This window comes from Choloepus didactylus, chromosome 16 (genome assembly GCF_015220235.1).
Source record: "Choloepus didactylus isolate mChoDid1 chromosome 16, mChoDid1.pri, whole genome shotgun sequence".
NCBI lineage: Eukaryota > Metazoa > Chordata > Mammalia > Pilosa > Megalonychidae > Choloepus > Choloepus didactylus.
The window spans coordinates 178329-200494 of NC_051322.1; the positions used below are offsets into that span (position 1 = coordinate 178329).

The 22166-nt window shown below is 39.4% G+C and overlaps 1 pseudogene; it reads left to right on the forward strand.

Moving 5' to 3' along the window:
- The first annotated feature begins 2806 nt into the window (after positions 1 to 2806).
- Positions 2807 to 3597, forward strand: LOC119511868 (annotated as a pseudogene).
- Positions 3598 to 22166: the final 18569 nt, after the last annotated feature.

Sequence of the window (22166 nt, forward strand, 5' to 3'; positions counted from 1 at the left end):
GTTGGTCAGGGTATGGAATACTGTGGCCATTTGGGATATCTAGCTAGAGGTTACATAAGAGAAATCTCCAGGATAGCCTCTCAACTCTATTTGAGGTCTCTTAGACAATATAACCTTATATTGCTATGTTTCTTTTTCCACTTTTTGTCAAGTAGGCATTTCATTATAAAACTCAAGTCAGGGGCAATGACAAAAGTAGACAGGTGCCTCTTAAATGTTGTGACAATTTGAGTATCAAAATGACCAGGAAACACAATTCACCAATATAAATCCACGTGTCCACATTAAGAGTCAAAAAAGAGAAAGAAATTTCATAAATCATCATTTCAAAAGGCTATTACTCCCCCCTACGTGGGATCAGACACCCAGGGGAGTGAATCTCCCTGGCAACGTGGAATATGACTCCCGGGGAGGAATGTAGACCTGGCATCGTGGGACGGAGAACATCTTCTTGACCAAAAGGGGGATGTGAAAGGAAATGAAATAAGCTTCAGTGGCAGAGAGATTCCAAAAGGAGCCGAGAGGTCACTCTGGTGGGCACTCTTATGCACACTTTAGACAACCCTTTTTAGGTTCTAAAGAATTGGGGTAGCTGGTGGTGGATACCTGAAACTATCAAACTACAACCCAGAACCCATGAATCTCGAAGACAGTTGTATAAAAATGTAGCTTATGAGGGGTGACAATGGGATTGGGAAAGCCATAAGGACCACACTCCTCTTTGTCTAGTTTAGGGATGGATGAGTAGAAAAATAGGGGAAGGAAACAAACAGACAAAGGTACCCAGTGTTCTTTTTTACTTCAATTGCTCTTTTTCACTCTAATTATTCTTCTTGTTATTTTTGTGTGTGTGCTAATGAAGGTGCCAGGGATTGATTTGGGTGATGAATGTATCACTATGTAATGGTACTGTAAACAATCGAAAGTACGATTTGTTTTGTATGACTGCATGGTATGTGAATATATCTCAATAAAATGAAGATTAAAAAAAAAAAAAAGGCTATTAACAACTTACTTTGAAAAGTAGTATTGCGAAAGAAAGAATAAAGCATTTATCTTACTTTTCCATCAGGCACTATATTTCAAAGAAACCAGCCTGTCCTAGATGATAAGTAAAAGCCAATAATGGAGATAAAATAGAATCATAAAAAAATATTAAATTCAAAAGAATGTAGAAAAAAAAGAAGAGGAAAAAGAAGATGATACATAGTAAGTAAAAAAAAAAACACAGCAAAACAGGCAATTTAAACCCAACCATATCAACAATCCCATCAAAAAACAAGGGTTGGTAAACTTTTTCTAGAAGGCCAGATAGCAAATACTTCAGGTTTTGCTGGCCATATAGTCGCTGACACAACTACTCAACTCCACCATTATAGCATAAAAAGAGCCATCAACAATATATGAACTATTGAGCATGACTGTGTTCCAATAAAATTTATTTGCAAAAACAGATAGCAGGCTAGATTTGGCCCACATACCTGTTTATCTTCTCCTGGTATAAACATAAATTAAAAGGTAGAATGTCAGATTGGTTAAAAAAGTACATGGTGCCTGGAAGAATCTCACTTTAAATACAGACATATACGGGTTGAAGGTTAAAAAAAAAAAAAAAAAAGGCGGGTGGGGGGGGCTTTCCCTAGTAGCCTGGGCAGTAACAGGTGAGCGGCCTCCACCTAGTCTTGAGGCATGCATGAGGTCTGGTTTCCAGGGACCCCCAACTGAAGACCCTCTGGGGAACCCTAGGACCCTGCCCACTCCATTCGAGTCCCGCCTGACCTTTAAGACTGCAGGTGGAACTGTCGCTTAGAGAGTTTCCCAGGATGGGGGCAGGGCCCATCTCACCAGCTAGGAACTTCGAGGATGGGTGGAAGGGTGGGGTGGTTGCGTTTACTAAATAATAGCCGCTATCCTTTATTCAGCATACACTATAGGTATTATTATCTGCAATGATGAGAAAAATGGAAGTTCAGAGAGTCAACATGGCTAGTAAGTATTGGAGCTCAAATTCAAACCCAGGTCTGTCCGACTCCAATTGCTCTGTGCTGCTCAGTGAAAAAACACTTGTCATTTCAATAGTTCTCCATTTGCACAGTGCTCTCGCAACTCTTATCTCACTCGATCCACTCTCCCCACCCCCTGTAAGGCTTACATATGGCATTGTCATCTACTTATTACAGATGGGATTGAAGTTTGGAGAGTTTGTCTAAAGTCCACAAGCACTGGCACCATAATTCTTTCCCAGTTCTTTTCTAGGTTTGATGCATTCTTCCTTTCACCCCACTTTATACTTCCTAGGCTCTTAGAGAGGTTTACAGTTGGCAAACAATGAAAACCTGTCTGACTCCTTTATTTTATACTCAAGAAGACAAAACACAGGTAGGAGAAATAACTTGATACAAGTGAAAAATAAGTCAGTAGTAGAGGTGCCACAAATACTTTTTGAATACTGGGCAGTAAAATGAATCTTAAGGGTAGGCTGGCAGACAGTGGTGGGGTAAGAATATTGAGATCCAGACTTCCTAGCTCCTAGGCAAAAGCTCTTTTACCACTTGTTAAAGTTTCTTATCCCTCTTTTGGTTGCACCAGGGACATAACACAGCCAGATACTGCAAGTAACTTTACATGGCACTGAATTTAGAAACGAATGTATCTTACTATCTCTAAGTGAAAATGTGGCAAACTGGGGATAATGGATGTTGAGGTAGTGTTGGAAAACAGAGGCAGGACCTACTGTCTGGGGCTTAGATTCCAATTCTGGTGCCAGCATTGTGACCCTGGCAGATGTTCACAAAGATCGTCTTCAGTCATGGCCTTGGGATTAAGGTGCTTCCACTTGGCCCACCCTGCCTTGGCAACTCCTTTGCAGCCTTGACCAGACCTACTTCAGAAGTTACACTGAAGACACCGAGTGTTAAGACAAAATGACCAAAGGCAATACATGGCCTATCTAGCTTTACTAGTCCACCATTTTGCTACCAAGAAAGCCAAAGGAAAAAGAGTCTCAAACCAGAAAGAATATTAACGCTGTCTTGGTTGAGGATATAATCAACTTGGAAGAGGCAGATGAAGAAATGAAGTCTGTGATGGAAACCCTCAAGGATAATTTCATTAAGACTCTCTATATAAAGCCCTTACCAGGAACCCTCGATTGTATCACTGTGTAACTGCTGATGGGAAGCTTGCTTTAAACCAGATTGGCCAGATCTCCATGAAGCTGCCACAGCAGATTTTCGTGAATATGGCCAGCTTCCCAGAGTGTACAATTGCAGCTATCAAGGCTGTAAGAGAAACTGGGATGAATCTGAACCCAGAAGTGGAAGGAACACTAATTTGGAAGCCCATTTCCAAAATAACCAGGGAACACAGGAAAATGCAGGTAACGCTGGCCAAAAGAACACCAACAAAGCCAAAGACTCCTTAAGGAAGGTTCACGCCAATGCAATGAATAAGCTAAAGAAATCAAAGGACAAGACCTCAGAGGACACCATCAGAGGACACCATCAGGCTTGTGGAGAAACAGATCAGCCAAAAGGCTGGCAATATGCAGAGCTGGACAGACTTCTGGCAATGAAGACCAAAGAACTCCTTGGATGAAAGTCCACTACAGACCAGCAATGCTAGTTGAGTTCAGTTCCTGTGAATCTTACGGGTGTCAAATTAAGACCTCTCTACCCCATCAGTACAGAAGGCTAATACCTGTGCAGCTGCTGCTCTTTGTGAGGCCTGGCCTTCCAGTGGGACACCCAAGACTTGCTCATTCTCCTAAACCCTGCCTGACCCGTTCTGCTCTAGACCTTCTGGCATGAGTGGCCCTCAGAGAATATCTGCAGAGGGTCTCTACTCAAAGCATTATCTTGACTGTGACATAGCCAAGAGACTAGGACTACTGGCAGGCTTAGCACCAACAGCTCCTCTTCTCAGAAACCTTCTTTCAAACAAGCAGTCAGGCCCTATCCCCAACTTTGAACTCTGCTTGGGCTGATGTGGGGCTTTACCTATGACAGTTTACCTTTGTTAGAGGTTCATTCTCACTGAACTATAAAATCTAAATAAATTGGGAAGAATACCCCCCACAAAAAGGTGGAGGGGGATATATGTCAATACTAATCAAAAGAAAGCTGGAGAGGCTATACAAATACCAAAGTAGATTTCTTACAAGACTATTAACAAGCATAGGTCATTCTTAATGACAAAGGGGTCAACTCATGATAATAATCCTAAATATGTAGGCACTTTAAAAGGAGCCTACATATTCAATATAGAATATTCTACCCAACAACAGCAAAATACACATCCTTTTCAAGTAAACATGAAACATTTAGCAAAAGAGATCACATGCAAAGGCATAAAACAAGTACCAATAAATTTAAAAGCAATGAAATAGACCTAAGATGGTGGCTAGGAGAGACAGAGCAAAAAAAAACACCTCCATGAAAAATACTAGATAAAAGCCAGGAAGTGACCCAGAACACCAGTTCCAGCGATGCACCAGCTGGACATGGTCTGCTAAATCCACAGGGACTGCGCACTTGGTGAAACTGTGAGTCTGCATTTTAAAACGAGTAAGTAAGCTGCTGAATATCCCACAGCCATGCTGCAGTGTAGGGAAACCAAGGGTTGGCGTTTGAAGGCAGACTAGTTCTTTTTAAAAAAAAAACCCCAAAAGCGGCTGCAGATACGGGAGCGAGAACCGCACAGTGAAGCGCCAACAGGAACGGGCTGTGCAAACACCTCAATATCTGGCGTGGAAAATAGCCTTTCACGCACCCACTGCCAATTGTCTTGGAGCGAGGCAGCAAGAGGTGAACCAAAAGGGGAAAAAAACCCATGCCCCTTGCAGCCATCTTCCCGGTGGGCTGGGAACGCTCCTGCCTGGCACCAGAGCCACAGCCCAGAGTTGCGCTAAAAACCCAGCGTGATGAGAACATTTCCAGCATCACGCGCACACGATATTCGGCGTGGACAATAGCGTTTCGCGCACCCACAGCTAATTACCCCGGGGCTGGGAAGGCGGAGCTGTACGAAAAGGGGGAAATTAACGCTCCCCATACAGCCATCCTTACAGCAGTCTGGGAATGCACCTATACAGCCCAGTAGCCGAGAACGTCCCTTGAGGGACAGCGTGCCCTTGTGACATAGCACAACCTTCCCTCAGCAGAGGCCCCAGAAGGGCAGGGCTTGGAAAAGGGACCCACTTGGAAATCCCAGGGACCATATGCCAACACCAAGGACTTGTGGGTCAGTGGCAGAGACCATCTGTGGTGAGACTGAAATGAAGGTTTAGACTCTTGCAACAGCCTTAAATCTCCAGGAACACCTGGGAGGTTTGATTATTAAAGCTGTCCGCCTCCCTAACCGATCGCCACACGCCCCACATTCAGGGCGGACAGCACCAACAACACATCCAAACTTGGTGCACCAACTGGACCCTCCAAGAACCAGACCCTCACACACCACAAAGACAAAGCTGGGGAGAACTGACTTGAGGGGAATAAGTGACTCGCAGATGCCATCTGCTGGTTAGTCAGAGAAAGTGTATGCCACTAAGCTGTAGATATGATAAATTAGAGATTAGGCTTTGAATAATCCTACATATCCTAAAAGAACCTTATCAAGTAAAGCAAAAGCCAAGAGGCCAAAAACAACAGAAAATTTTAAAGCACATGAAAAAAACAGACGATACGGACAACCCAAATCCAAACACCCAAATCAAAAGATCAGAGGAAACACAGTACTTGGAGCAATTATCAAAGAACTAAAGACAAACAATGAGAGCACGGCACAGTATATAAAGGACATGAAGAAGACCCTAAAAGAGTATAAAAAAGAAACTCCAAGAGTAAATAAAAAAATAGATGATCTTATGGAGATAAAAAAAACTGCTGACCAAATTAAAAAGATTCTGGATGCTCACAGTACAAGACTAGAGGAAGCTGAACAACGAATCAGCGACCTCAAGGGCCAAAAAACAGAAAATGAAAAAAACAAAAGAAAGAATGGGGAAAAAAACTGAAAAAATCGAAATGCACCTCAGGGATATGATAGGTAAAATAAAACGTCCAAATATAAGACTCATTGGTGTCCTAGAAGGGGAAGAGAAGGGTAAAGGTCTAGAAAGAGTATTCAAAGAAATTTTTGGGGAAAACTTCTACACAATATAAATACACAAAGCATAAATGCCAGTGAACTCCAAATACGATAAATCCAAATAAACCTACTCCAAGACATATTCTGATTAGACTGTCAAACACTGAAGAGAAGGAACAAGTTCTGAAAGCAGCAAGAGAAAAGCAATTCACCACATACAAAGGGAACAACATAAGACTAAGCAGTGACTACTCAGCGGCCACCATGGAGGTGAGAAGTTAGTGGCACAACATATTTAAAATTCTGAGAGAGAAAAATTGCCAACCAACAATACGTTATCCAGCAAAGCTCACCTTCCAATGTGAGGGAGAGCTTAAATTTTTCACAAACAAATGCTGAGAGATTTTGCTAATAAAAGACCTGCCCTACTTCATATACTAAAGGAAGCCTACCGACAGAGAAACAAAGAAAGGAGAGAGAGAGATGGAGAAAGGTTCAGTACTAAACAGATTCAGTACTGGTCATTAAAGGACAATAAGAGAGAGAAGGAAAAAATATATCTGACAAACATAAACCAAAGGATAGGATGGCTGATCCAAGAAATGCCTTCATAGTAACAACACTGAATGTAAATGGATTAAACTCCCCTATTAAAAGATGTAGATTGGCAGAATGGATCAAAAAATATAAACCATCAAGATGTTGCATACAACAGACTCATTGTAAACACACAGACACAAAGAAATTGAAAGTGAAAGGATGGAAAAAAATATTTCACGCAAGCTACAGCCAAAAGAAAGCAGGAGTAGCAATACTAATCTCAGATAAAGTAGACTTTAAATGCAAGGATGTTAGGAGAGACAAAGAAGGCCACCACATACTAGTAAAAGGGGCAATTAAACAAGAAGAAATAACAATCATAAATGTTTATGCACCCAGTCATGGTGCCACAAAATACATGACACAAACACTGGCTAAAGGATGCAATGGATGTTTCCACAATAACTGTGGGAGACTTCAACACATCACTCTCTCCTATAGATAGATCAACCAGACAGAAGACCAATAAGGAAACTGAAAACCTAAACGACCAATAAGGAAACTGAAAACCTAAACAATCTGATAAATGAATTTGATTTAACAGACATATACAGAACATTACATTCCAAATCACCAGCATACACATTCTTCTCTAGTGATCACAGAACTTTCTCCAGAATAGACCACATGCTGGGACATAAAACAAGCCTCAAAAAGTTTAAAAAAAAAAAAATTGAAATTGAAATTATTCAAAGCACATTCTCTGACCACAATGGAAACAATTAGAAGTCAATAACCATCCGAGACTTAGAAAATTCACAAACACCTGGAGGTTAAACAACACACTCCTAAAATAAATGGTTTATAATATAGAATGTAGGGGAACTAGCAAATAGAGAGCAATTAATGAAGGGGGAAAGACAACCCAATAAGAACAGATAAGCTATCGTGGGTAAATTTAACATTCTGGGAATGCCCAGGAATGACTACAGTTTGTTAATTTCTGATGGGTAATGTTGCTATAGTAGGTTATTTTCTTGGGGACAGAGTAGGAACATGTTGGAAGTAAAGTAGTTAATTTACGTTAGTTGTCTTTTTCTTACTCCCTTGTTAAGGTTTGTCTGAAATGTTTTTTTATTGTATATTTAAAAAAAAATTTTTTTTTGATATAGTTATTTAAAAAAAAAAGAGTTAATTAAAAAAAAAATGAAAAAAATATGCAGAGCCCCCTTGAGGAGCTGGTGAGAGTGCAGGGATGTTGGGCTTCCCCACCTCAATGGCTGCTGATGTGCTCACAGACATAGGGGACTGGTGGTTTGATGGGCTGAGCACTCTACTACAGGACTTGCCCTTGGGAAGACTGTTGCTGCAAAGGAGAGGCTAGGCCTCCCTATAATTGTGCCTCAGAGCCTCCTCTCAAATGCCTCTTTGTTGCTCAGATGTGGCCCTCTCTCTCTAGCTAAGCCAACTTGGCAGGTGAAATCATTGCCCTCCCCACTACGTGGGATCAGACACCCAGGGGAGTGAATCTCCCTGGCAACATGGAATATGACTCTTGGGGAGGAATGTAGACCCGGCATTGTGAGATAGAAAACATCTTCTTGACCAAAAGGGGGATGTGAAAGGAAATGAAATAAGCTTCAGTGGCAGAGATTCCAGAAGGAGCTGAGAGGTCACTCTAGTGGGCACTCTTACGCACAATATAGACTACCCTTCTTAGGTTCTAATGAATTGGAATAGCTAGCAGTAAATACCTGAAACTATCAAACTACAACCCAGAACCCATGAATCTTGCAGACAGTTGTATAAAAATGTAGTATATGTGGGGTGACAATGTGATTGGGAAAGCCATATGGACCACACTCCCCTGTGTCCAGTTTATTGATGGAGGAGGAGAACAATGGCGGGGGGGGGGGAGGCACTCAGTGTTCTTTTTTACTTTGGTTGTTCTTTTTCACTTTGGTTTTTATTCTTATTGTTTTTGTGTGTGTGGTAATGAAAATGTCAAAAATTAGTTTTGGTGATGAATGCACAACTATATACTGAATGTACACTTTGTTTTGTATGACTGCATGGTATGTGAATATATCTCAATAAAAATGAATTTAAAAAATAAAATAAAAAGAATGAAATAATTACAAAGTATGTCCTCTGACTGAAGCAAATTAAATTAGAAATGCGTTAAAAACAAACAACAAAAAAACAGGTATCTGGAAAATCACCAAATTTCTGAAAATAAAACACACTTCTAAATGCTTCACTGATAGAACTCTGGAAAACAGTCAAAAACTTATTGGAACCAAGGCAATGCAAATCAAGAAAAAGGCAACTTAGAATGTTAAGAGACCTTTGTGGCATTTTCACCTGCTGTTGCCACAACAGCTCGGTTGTGGTCTCAAAGACAGCAGCCCACATTCCCAGTGTGGGATACTGGTCCCTGGTTCCAGACAGGGCAGAGCAGACCAACCCTATTTCCAAATTATTGTTCGCATCTGTTCTAACCTGTCTGGGGGCCATGTGAAGGAGTAACACAAGGTGTTCCTTTTTTTTCACCTCTGTCAGAACTCACTCGGAGCAAAAGAGCTGCAGGTATTGCTTTAAAACACTGTATGTAACCCAAACTATCAACCCACAGCACCTGAGGCAAAAGATTATGGTTGAAGCATATATCAAACTACTGGAGGCTTCTGAGGAGAAGCCAGGGAGCCTTTCTTTGGGAAAACAGGGCATCCCAAAGCAACTATGTGTATGAGAGAATTTAGAAAACCATTCACATACCCAGGGGGCAAGACACATGCTCAGAAGAGACCTGAAAAACCCTCAGCTTTCACTACGGGCTGATTGCTAAGACTCAGGGTAAGCCTGACTAAATGCTGAAAAAATGCCCCAGAACACAGCCAATTTGCAAAGACAGGGCATGGGGGTGGGGCTGTTTGTGTATTTGTGTTGTTGAAGATAGGACAATTGAAATTATCCAGTATGAGGAGCAGAAAGAAAAAAAGAGTGAAAAACTAAAGGACTCGTGGGACACAATCAAGCAGATAAATACATGCATTGTGGGAGTACAGAAGAAGAGAGAAAGAAAGGAAAAAAAGAATACCTGAGGAAACAATGGCCACAAACTTGATGAATCTACACATCCAAGAAGGTGGACACAGTCCACATAGGATCAACTCAAAAGAGAGCCACACTGGGACACATTATAAAAATCAAAGTGAGAATCTTAAAAAGTGAGAAGTTACATATCATTTAAAAGTTATCCTCAAAGAGGCCGAGGTGGAGGAAGAGGACGTGGCCGTGGTAGAGGAAGAGAGGGTCCTAGGCAATAATTTCTCTCAAGATTAGTGTTTCACAGTGATGTGATCTGGGCTATTTTTTTGGACAGCTTTTGTTTGTTTATGTCAGTTTTTAAAAAACCTAAATATGGGGGAAAAAAAAAGTTATCCTCAATAAGATGAAACAGCCCACTTTTCATCAAAAGCCATGGAGGTCAGAAGGCAGTGGAATGACACAGAGCTGAAAGAAAAAAAACTGGCAACAAAAAATTCTATATCTGCCAAAACTGTCCTTCAAATGTGGGAGAAATTAAGATAGCCCCTGAATAAGTAAGTGAGCCTTTCAGGTTGAAATGAAAGTAAAATAGGCAGTTACTCAAAACAGTATGAAGAAAAAAAATAAACCTCTGGTAAAAGAAACTACACTGACAAATAAAAAAGCCAGTATTGCATTTTTGATTTGTAACTCCATTTTTTATTTCTTATATGACCTAAAATACAAATGCATAGAAAATAATTATAAATCTGTTATTGGAATCATAATGTATAAAAATACGTGTGAAAACAATGTAATGAAGTGACAGAGGTATAGGAGCAGAGTTTTTGTAAGCTACTGAAGGCAAGGTGGTATCAATTCATACTAGATTATTATAAAATTAGGATGTTAAATGTAATTCCCATGCTAACTACAAAGAAAATATCAAAAGTATATGCAAAAAAAGGAAATGAGAAGGGGTTCCGGGTTTGACAGCAGAGAGACTGTGCCTCAAGAGACAGGGTGAGTTTGTTCGGTCGGGACTGCCTCCTGAAGCTGGCAGTGGCAAAACAGCTGCCGGGCAAGGGAGTGAGCAGCGGATCTCCAATCCTGTGCTTCCACCTTAACAATTAACTGGGGAGATAATCCTCCACAACCCCGAGCTGGGAGCTCCCATGAGGGAACCCAGGAGGCAGCAGACAAGTAATGACCACATTTACTCTTCCCCCACAGAAGTCCAGGGGGTGCACAGGCAAGAAACAGGGATAGGAGACGGCGCCACATGGAAGCACCAGGACTCCCACCCAAACCTGAAGTTTGCAGGTGCACAGCAGACAGGGAATGGGGCACGTTTGACCTGGAGGGTGCCCTTGAGCAGATTCCCTGCCGAATGGCACAGGGCCCATGTCATACCCCCAGGGCAGGCAGATCCCAGTGCACACGGAGAGCTGGTGCACTGATTGGATTCTCCCCCAGTTTAGACCCCACCCGGTGTACAGGTGAAGTTGGGGGAAAGCGAGCTTGAAAGTAAGTGATTCAAGAGTGCCATCTGCTGGTAGGACAGGGAAAGTGCACTCCACCAAGCTGTAGCTCTGCCAAATTATAGATAAACATTCAAATAATCCTGCCTATCCCAAAGTAATCTCAATAAGATAACCAAATGCCCGAAAGCCAACAGAAAATCATAAGGCACCTGAAAATCCAAGAAGATATGGACAAGCCAAACAAATTAAAAATCCAGGAGACACAAAATTTGGAGCAACTAATTAAAGAAGTACACATAAACCTCTAAAACAACTTCAGTGAGCTGGCTGAGGACATAAAGGACATCAAGAAGACTCTAGAAGAGCATAACAGAATTTGAAAGAGTAAATTAAAAACAGATCTTACATAAATAAAAAATACCGTCGAACAAACTAAAAATATACTAGAGACAAAGCAGATTTGAAGAGGCAGAAGAAAGGATAAGTGAACTAGAGGGCATACAACTGAACCCAAACACACAAAAGAACAAACGGTGAAAAAGATTAAAAAATTTGAAATGGATCTCAGGGAAATAATGGAAAACATGAAGTAAACAAATATGAGAATCACTGCTGTCTCAGAAGGAGAAAAGAAGAGTAAAGGTCTAGGAAGGGTGTTTCAAGACACAGTTTGGGGAAAACTTCTGAATCCTTCTAAACAACATATATATATAAATCAGAGATCCCCAATGAACTCCAAATACAATAAAACTAAATAAACCCACTCTGAGACATATACTGATCAGATTGAAAATGCTGAAGAGAAAGTTCTGAAAGCAGCAAGAAAGAAATGATTCACTACATACAAAGGAAGCAACCTAAGACTAAGCACTGACTACTCAGCGGGCACCATGCAGGCGAGAAGGCAGTGGTATGACATATTTAAGATTCTGAAAGAGAAAAATTGCCAGCCAAGAATTCTTTATCCAGCAAAGGTCTCCTTCAAAATTGAGGGAGAGTTTAAAATTTTCACAGTCAAACAAATGCTGAGAGAATTTGTTAACAAGAGACCTACCTTGCAAGGAATACAAAAGGGAGCTTTACCAGCTGAGAAAAAAAGAAAGGAGAGAGATGTCTGGAGAAGAGCAAAGAACAGAAGAGTTATTAGGAAAAGTAACTTAAAGGTAAAAAAGAGAGAGAGGGGAAAAAAGAGGTCTGACAACTAAAAACCAAAGGATAAGATGGTTGGTACAAGAACTCCCTTCACAGTAACAATGTTGCATGTGAATGGATTAAACTCTCCAATTAAAAGATACAGGCTGGTAGAATGGATTAAAAAGTATGACCCATCAATATGCTGTTATCAAGAGACTCAGACCCTCCGACACAGAGACTGAAAGTGAAAGTGTGGAAAAAACTATTCTATGCAAGCTGCAACCAAGAGAAAGCAGGAGTAGCTATATTAATATCAGACAAAATAGACTTTAAATGCCAAGAGGTGATAAGAGACAAAGAGAGACACTATATACTAATAAAAGAGACAATTAGCCAAAAAGAAATAATCATAAATGTTTATGCACCCAATCAAGGGGCTCCAAAGTATGTAAGACAAATATTGCCTACACTGAAGGGAGCAACAGATATTTCTACAATAATAGTAGGAGACGTAAATACACCACTCTCTTCTATAAACAGAACAACTAGACAGAGGACCATTAAGGAAACTGAGAACCTAAACAATATGATAAATGAATTAGACTTAACAGACATATATCGATTGTTATACCCCAATGAACCAGAATATATATTCATCTCTAGCGCTCATGCAACGTTCGCCAGGATAGATCATATGCTAGGGCACAAAACAAGTCTCAATAAATTTAAAAAAATTTTAATTATTCAAATCACATTCTCTGACCATAATGGAATGCTACGGGAAATCAACAATCAACAAAGAACAAGATCTTTCACAAATATATGGCGGTTAAACAACACACTCTTAAGCAATCGCTGTGTCAAGGAAGAAATTGCAAGAGAAATAGGTAATTATCTAGAGACAAATGAAAATGAGAACACAACATATAAAAACCTATGAGATACAGCAAATGTGGTGGTCAGAGGAAAATTTATAGCTCTAAATGCACACATAAAAAAACAAAGAGGTAAAACCAAAGACCTAACTGAACAACTGAAAAGGCTAAAGAATGATCAGGAAACTATTCCTAAAGCAAGTAAAAGAAAAGAATTAACAAAGATCATAGCAGAAATAAATGAACTAGAGAACAAAAGAAAACCATAGGGTGAATAAGTAAAACCAAAAGTTGATTCTTTGAGCTCAACAAGATTGACAGATCCTTAGCTACACTGACAAAGTCAAAAAGAGAGAAGACAAACATAATCAGAAATGAGAGCAGGGATATTACTACTGATCCTGAAGACTTAAAAAAAATCATAATAGGATACCATAAACAACTGTATGCCAACAAGTTACACATTTTAGAGTAAATGGACAATTTCCTAGAAACACAGGAACAAACTAGACTGACCCTAGAAGAAAAAGACCTTAAGAAAACAGTCATAAGCAAAGAGATCCAATCAGTCATCAATAATCTACCTAGAAATAAAAGCCCAGAGCCAGATGGCTTCACTTGGGAATTTTATCAAACTTCCCAAAAAGAATTGATACCATTCCGAGCATTCAAACTCTTCCAAAAACTTGAAGAAAAAGGAACACTACGTAACTCATATTATGAAGCTAATATCACTCTAAAACCAAAACCAGATAAAAATACTACAAAAAAGAAAACTACAGGCCAGTCTCCCTAATGCATACAGATGCAAAACTCAACAAAACTTGCAAAAAATTGAATACAAAGACACATTTAAAAATTCATCCACCATGACCAAGTGGGGTGCATTCCAGGCATGTAAGGGTGGATCAACATAAGAAAACCAATCGATGTAATACAACACATTAACAAATCAAAAAAAAAAAAAAACCAAATGATCATCTCAATAGACACCGAAAAAGCATCTGACAAAATTCAGCATCCATTTTGATAAAAACACTTCAAAAGGTAGGAACTGAAGAAAACTTCCTCAATATGATAAAAGGCACATATGAAAAACCCACAGACAGCACAGTACTCAACGGTAAGAGACCAAAATCTTTCCCCCTAAGATCAGGAATGAGACAAGAATGCCCACTGTCACCACTACTATTCAACATTGTGCTAGAAGTTCTAGCCAGAACAATTTGCCAAGACAAAGAAATAAAAGGTACCCAAATTGAAAAGCAAAAGGTAAAACTCATTATTTGCAGATGATACGATCTTATATTTGGAAAATCCTGAGAAATCAACAACAAAGCTACCAGAGCTAACAACAAATTCAGCAGTGGCAGGATACAAGATCAATGCACATAATTCATTAATATTCCTACACACTAGTAAAGAATTAACTGAAGAGGTAATTAAAAAAAAAAATTCCATTCACAATAGCAACGAAAAAAAAATCAAGTACCTAGTAAATTTAACCAAGGATGTAACAGACCTCTACACAGAAAATTACAATTTGTTACTGAAAGAAATCGAAGGGGTCCTAAAGAGGTGGAAAGGTATTCCATGTTCATGGATAGGAAGGCTAAACATTGTTAAGACGTCAGTTCTACCCAAACTTATCTATAGATTCAATGCAATTCCGATCAAAATTCTAACAACCTACTTTGCAGGTTTTTGGAAAAGCTAGTTATCAAATTTATTTGGAAGGGAAAGGGGTCTCAAATTGCCAAAAACATTCTAAAAAGAAAGAACTTCCAGACTTTGAAGACTACTATAAAGCTACAGTGGTCAAAACAGCATGGTACAGGCACAAAGACAGACATACTGATCAATGGAATCAAATTGAGGGTTCGGAAATAGACCCCCATATCTATGGTCGACTGATTTTTGATCAGTTCTCCAAATCCACTGAGGTGGGACAGAACAGTCTCTACAACAAATGGGGCTGGAAGAACTGGATACCCATATCTGAAAGAATGAAAAAAGGACCCCTACCTCACACCCTACACAAAAATTACTCAAAGTGGATCAAAGACCTCAATAAAAGAGACAGCACAATAAAACTCTTAGAAGATAATATAAGGAAACATCTTCAAGACCTAGTAATAGGAGGTAGCTTCTCAGATCTTACACCCAAAGCACAAGCAACAAAAGAAAAAAACAGATAAACACGAACTCCTCAAAATCAAAAGCTTCTGTACCTCAAAGGAATTTGTCAAAAAGGTGAAGAAGCAACCAACTCAGTAAGAGAAAATACTGGGAAACCAGATATTTGATAAGAGACTAATATCCTGCATAAATAAAGAAATCCTACAACTCAATGACAATAGTACAAACAGCACAATTATAAAATGGGCAAAAGATATGAAAAGGCATTTTTCCAAAGAGGAAATACAAATGGCTACAAAACACATGAAAAAATGTTCATCTTCACCAGCTATTTAGGGAGACACAAATCAAAACCATGAGATACCACTTCACACCAGTAAGAATGGCTTAAACAATTAAACAAACAGCAAACTATAAATGCTGGAGAGGATGTGGAGAAATTGAAACTCTTATTCATTCCAGCTGCTGTGAAAGACAGTTTGGCTGTTTCTCAGAAAACTAGGTATCAAATTACCCTACGGCCTGGCAATTCCACTTCTCGGTATATACCCAGAAGATATGAAAGCAGTGATATGAACAAACATTTGTACACCGATGTTCACAGCGGCATTGTTCACAATTGTCAAGAGACGGAAACAATCCCAAGTGTCCGTTAACAGACGACTGGATAAACAAAATATGGTATACACATACAATGGAATACTATGCAGCAGTAAGAAGGAAGAAGGTCCTGAAACATATGGCAACATGGATGAACCTTGAAGACATAATGCTGAGTGAAGTAATTAAGACACAAAAGGTAATATTGCCTGTTAACATTACTATGAACTTCCTGAACAATGTAAAATCACTATGTTATAATGTAGAATATAGGGGACCTAGAGATAGACAGAAGCTAGTCAAAGGAGAATGATAACCTGATGTGTACAGATATGTTAATAAGGTTGGAATGGATAGGGGTGATGACTGTTTGTTAATGGAATTATAAGTATCAGAGCTGCACTGAAGGCGAACATGATTGAAAGGGGTTGTTTAAAGGCATGTATCCCACAGATCAGCACTACAAATATAGATAGGTGCTTGCATGATATACTTCTAAGGTGTGACACTGGTACAGAGAGTTGAAAACAGAGTGGTGTATGTGAAAAATCTACCTATTACATACCAGGACTATAAATAATAGGAATACTTTACTAGTACCACACCAATACTAGGGACAAATAATTAAGGGCTGAAAAGAGCTATGGGGTGTTTTTGGTCATGAGAATTATTTAAAATGGAGACTGATGAAGGCTGTACAACTAAGTGATGAAGTTGAGATACTGATTTGATTACCATGGACAGAAAATACACTATGTGAAATTAGGAACCCCCAACTTTAGAAGTCAAGCCTTCAATCTTGAAGCTTGCTCTTGTGAAACTTACGGTTGTAAAGGGGAGGCTAAGCCCATCTATAATTATGCCTAGGAGTCACTTCCAGAGAATCTCTTTTGTTGCTCAAATGTGGACTTTTTCTAAGCTCAGCTCTGCAAATAAATTCATCACCCTCCCCCTGACGTGGGATAGGACACCCCCCCACACCCAGGTGAGTGAGTCTCCCTGGCAATGTGGGACACAGATTCTGGAAATGAGCCTAACCCTGGCATCAAGGGGTTGAGAATGACTTTTTGACCACAAAGTGAAAACAAAGGCAACAAAATAAGGTTTCAGGGACTAAGAGATTTCAAATAGAGTCGAGAGGCTTTCCTGGAGGTTACTCCCATGCAAGCTTCAGCTAGATATCCCAGATGGGCACAATATGATAAGCCCAAGTCAACAGTAGTCCCAAAAACCCTAAAGAATACCCAGGTCCCTATCTGAGACTCTACAGAAGTTTCACTCACTAACTTTATTCTTCAGAAATCCTCCAGAGAGCTCCTGTGCCAGCTAAGTCCCAAAACCCAGAGGCAAGAGCCTCTTCAAGAAAATCAACCAGTTGCACCCCCTTTTCCCATAATGTCAACACCCCTTTTCAACATGAACAAGTTAGGGTGGTCACTGCCTAGACATCCCTGAAGATTGGGCAAATGATTAAACTAGACAAAGGGGTAGCAACAGACAAGATAGAATTTACAAAAGATTATGAACACTGAATCTCCATATAATTTTCTTTTTTAGTTGCTATTAGAATAGCTAGAAGGAAAGAACTGAAATGGTGGAATTGTAACCCATATTCTTTGAAATTTGCTATATAGCTACTTGTTAAATTGTAATTTGAAAGTTTTCACCTTTTTGTATATATGTTATGTTTCACAATAAGAAAATAACTGAAACCGTGGAATTGTAACCCATAACATTCTTTGAAATTTGTTCTATAACTACTTGTTAAATTGCACTTGGAAAGTTATCACTTCTTTATAAATGTATTCCACAATAAAAAAAAAAAGAAAGTAAGAAGGAAATCAAAATGTTTCATTTAAAAAAGATGACAATAACAGGAAATAAGGAACAAAAAAGGGTATAAGTTATACATACAAAAAAGAAACAGCTTTGTTTGGAGTAGCATCAAAGTTTGGAAGAATGGTTTAAAAAACATAATCCAACTATATTCCGTCTACAAGAGACTCACTAAGAAGTTTAAAACAACTCACTCAAGAAAAATTAGATAGCCTTAAGTCCTATTATCTATTAAATATGCTGAATTTAGCTGAAAACTGTCCAACAAAGAAAACTCCAAGTCTAGATAGTTTGTTGGGAATTCTGCTAAACATTTAAGAAAGAAATACAGTTGTCCCTTCAACATTACAGTGGTTAGGGGTGCCACGCCCCCATGATCTGGAAAATCCACAAAAAAAAAATTTTTTTCAGGGTTCCAGGAAACTCCCTAGCTGCCTCTTAATCAGCAGACACTGCCTCTCCCGTTACTTTTACTTGCATAGGCTGAACCTTTTTTAACATTTTCAAACCAGCATTTGGCGTCCTGAAAATCTGCAGTGGTAGATCCTTCACCTTCATATTCCTTTAAAGGATCATATAAGGAATTAGCCTTTTACCGTATGACCCGAGTCTACCAGAATGCCTTTTTTATAACAATCCTGCACCCAAAAAAATGCTACACTTTCTACACACGAGAGAAGCAGATCTCGCAGTTTTTGCAAATGCTTTGCAGTTGTTGGTGTAGCTGCAGCAAGAGCTTCACCGATTTCCTTCTCTTTTTTCTTGATAGGCCTTACAAGCAACTCATTAATGCCATAATAGAGGCTTCTGCAAAACTCCCCCAAAACTCCCATTTAATTTCTTATGCCAACCTGAAATATATCAAAACTGCGATGGGGCAAGTTACACGTGGAAGGGGTAACAGTAATATCAATTCTATGTAAACTCTTCCAGAAAATAAAAGGAACAATTCTCAATTCATTCCGTGAGGCCAGCATTACCCTGACATCAAACTTGGACAAAGACGTTACAAAATGAAAGGCACATCTTCTATCTGGGGCCATGACCAGGTCACACCCATGGGGGGGACTGTCGAGACAGGTGGGTCAGGAGGCCCACTTCCTGCCACTGCTCCCAGTGGAGACCTGGCACAGATACAGAAGGGGTACGGGGGTGACCATCCAGGTTCTGGGCTGGCAGCACCAAGGCATGTTCAACAGGCACTCAATTGGGGCCTTTCACCCACCCCGGATCCAGTCAACAAGTGCATCCTGGCATGGAGGCTGCCATCTCTTTGGAGTCACCCACCCATATGCTATGGTTGGGGCTGAAGGATAGAGGGCATGGCTGGGACCCTGCATTTTCATTTTGCACTGGGCTCTGCAAATTCTGTACCCTGCTCATGCACCGATGCTTTATGCCCAGAGTACCAACATTGAGATTCTAATTTAACTGATCAAACGTTAATTTTTCAAAACTGAAGAGAATCTAATGTGTAGCAGGGTTTAGGATCCACTTTAAGAAAAAGAGGTAAGATTTTTGGACAATTCTATCATCCCTAATTAGATCTCACTTTTCTCAACCAGGCTTTTTGTCTGTTTGTTTTTAAATTTTATTTACACAAACTCCATATCCACCAAACATATACCATCTGGAGCCATATTCCCCAAACGTAATACAAGAGGTGCTCCTTTGCTTCGTCTTATTTCCAAAGGTTTTTCAGTCAGCTTAAATTCCATAAGCCCTCAAGAGCCTTCAATAAATTCATTTTTGCTTAAATTGGTCCACTTTGCTTTCTGTAGCTTCAAACCAAGGACCTCTAGTAGCGAGCCTTAAGAATAAACGCATTTGATGTGGAAAAGGTTTTTATATGATGTTCAGTAAAAAGGAAAAAGAAAACTAGTATGACATCTTATCCAGAGTTTGATCATATTTCTATAATAAAAATGTGAACGGATACCATTTTTAAAAAATCTAGAGATATATAACAATGTTAACAATGAATATTTAGGGTAGTGGTTTCTTTCTGTATATATTTTCTAATTTTTTATATAATGAACTTTTTACACTGCTTAAGTTAAAAAAAAAAAAAAAAAGTTTTTTTCATAAAACAAATTAATAGAAATAAAATTTTTTTCCCAAAAGAATTAGTGGCATTTAACCCAACAGGTAATTAACCTATCTTAATAGTGTTAAGCCATTCATATCTCTTAATTTTCCCTTGTGACATACGTATGTATCTCTGTATCAAAATAGTCCGGCAAAGAAAAAGTAGGGTTCTAAAAAAAATTCAAATGAGTAAACACATTCTTAGCCTGAATAAGAAAGCAAAAAGTCATGAGCAATGTTCAGTTCTACTCAATGTCAAGAAAAAAGGACAAAAGGACAAAAAATTTTAGTTAACTTATTACTGACATTTTATCCAAAAATATAACAAACCAATTTCATAACAATTCTACTTTTTAAAAAACTGAATTCCTATGAAAGGAGACTAAAGAAAGATGACAACTAAATATAATACCTGATCCAACATTGGGTCCATTAATGAAGTGGGGAAAAAAATGCATAAATGACATTATTGAGTCAACTGACAAAATTGGAATGTTATCAGTAGATAAGAAATACCATATCAACGTTAAATTTCCTTAGGTTGATAACCGTATTGTTACAATGTGAGAGACTTTTTTATTCTAGGAAAATAAGCACTAAAGTATTTAAGTGTAAAGGGCCATAAGGTATGCTACTTTCAAATGGCTCACAGAAAAAGGATTATACACACACACACACACACACATTCAGAGACAGCATGTGCAAGGGAAACAGTGAGCAAACGTTGAAGTATGGGATAAAATATTAACAACTAGAAATCTGGGTACAAAGTTGAGTGTTCTTTGTACTATCCTTATTCTTATAACCTTTGTATAAGTTTGAATCATTATTTCCAAATAGAACATTTTTTTTTTAATTGAATTCACTCAGCCTGGTTGATGGGGGTTAATCAACTAGGTTTTGGTTCAAATTCCATGTACCTGGAATACCCTAATTCTTTCCATTGAAAATGTTACCTATACAATAAAAAAATCCCAGTTCATGCAAAGGAGAGGCTAAACCTCCCTGTAATTGTGCCTAAGAGTCTCCCGAGTACCTCTTTGTTGCTCAGATGTGGCCCTCTTTCTCTAGCTAAGCCAACTCGGCAGATGAACTCACTGCCCTCCCCCTACATGGCATCTGACTCCCAGGGGTGTAAATTTCCGTGGCAAGGGGGGATATGACTCCAGGGGATGAAATCTGGACCCGGCATCATGGGATTCAGAACATCTTCTTAACTGAGAGGGGGATGCGAAATAAAACGAAATAAAGTTTCAGTGGCTGAGAGATTCCAAATGGAGTCGAGAGGTCACTCTGGTGGGCATACTTATGCACTATATAGATAACCCTTTTTAGGTTTTAATGCACTGGAATAGCTAGAAGTAAATACCTGAAAATATCAAACTGTAACCCAATAGCCTTGACTCTTGAAGACAAATGTAGAGCAATGTAGCTTACAAGGGGTGACAGTATGATTGTGAAAGCCTTGTGGATCACACTCCCTTTATCCAGTGTGTGGATGGATGAGTAGAAAAATGGGGACAAAAAACTAAATGAAAAACAGGGTGGGGAGGATGATTTGGGTGTTCTTTTTTACTTTAATTTTTTATTCTTATTTTCACTTTTTCTGGTACAAGGAAAATGTTCAATAAATAGATTGGGGGAGGCGGGGCAAGACGGCAGACTGGTGAGCTGTAAGTTTTAGTTACTCCTCCAGGAAAGTAGGTAAAAAGCCAGGAACTGCGTGGACTGGACACCACAGAGCAATCTGTCTTTGGGCATACTTCATACAACACTCATGAAAACGTGGAACTGCTGAGATCAGCGAAATCTGTAAGTTTTTGCGGCCAGAGGACTCGCGCCCCTCCCTGCCAGGCTCAGTCCCAGGGGAGGAGGGGCTGTCAGCTCCGGGAAGGAGAAGGGAGAACTGCAGTGGCTGCTCTTATAGAAAACTCATTCTACTGATTCAAACTCCAACCATAGATAGACTGAGACCAGACACCAGAGACTCTGAGAGCAGCCAGCCCAGCAGAGAGGAGACAGGCATAGAAAAAAAACAACACGGAAAACTCCAAAATAAAAGCAGAGGATTTTTGGAGTTCTGGTGAACACAGAAAGGGGAAGGGCGGAGCTCAGGCCTTGAGGCGCATATGCAAATCCCGAAGCAAAGCTGATCTCTCTGCCCTGTGCACCTTTCCTTAATGGCCCTGGTTGCTTTGTCTATTAGCATTTCAATAACCCATTAGATCTCTGAGGAGGGCCGTTTTTTTTTTTTGTTTTTTTTTTTTAAATCCTTTTTGCTTTTTCTAAAACAATTACTCTAAGAAGCTCAATACAGAAAGCTTCAAAGAATTGCAATTTGGGCACGTCA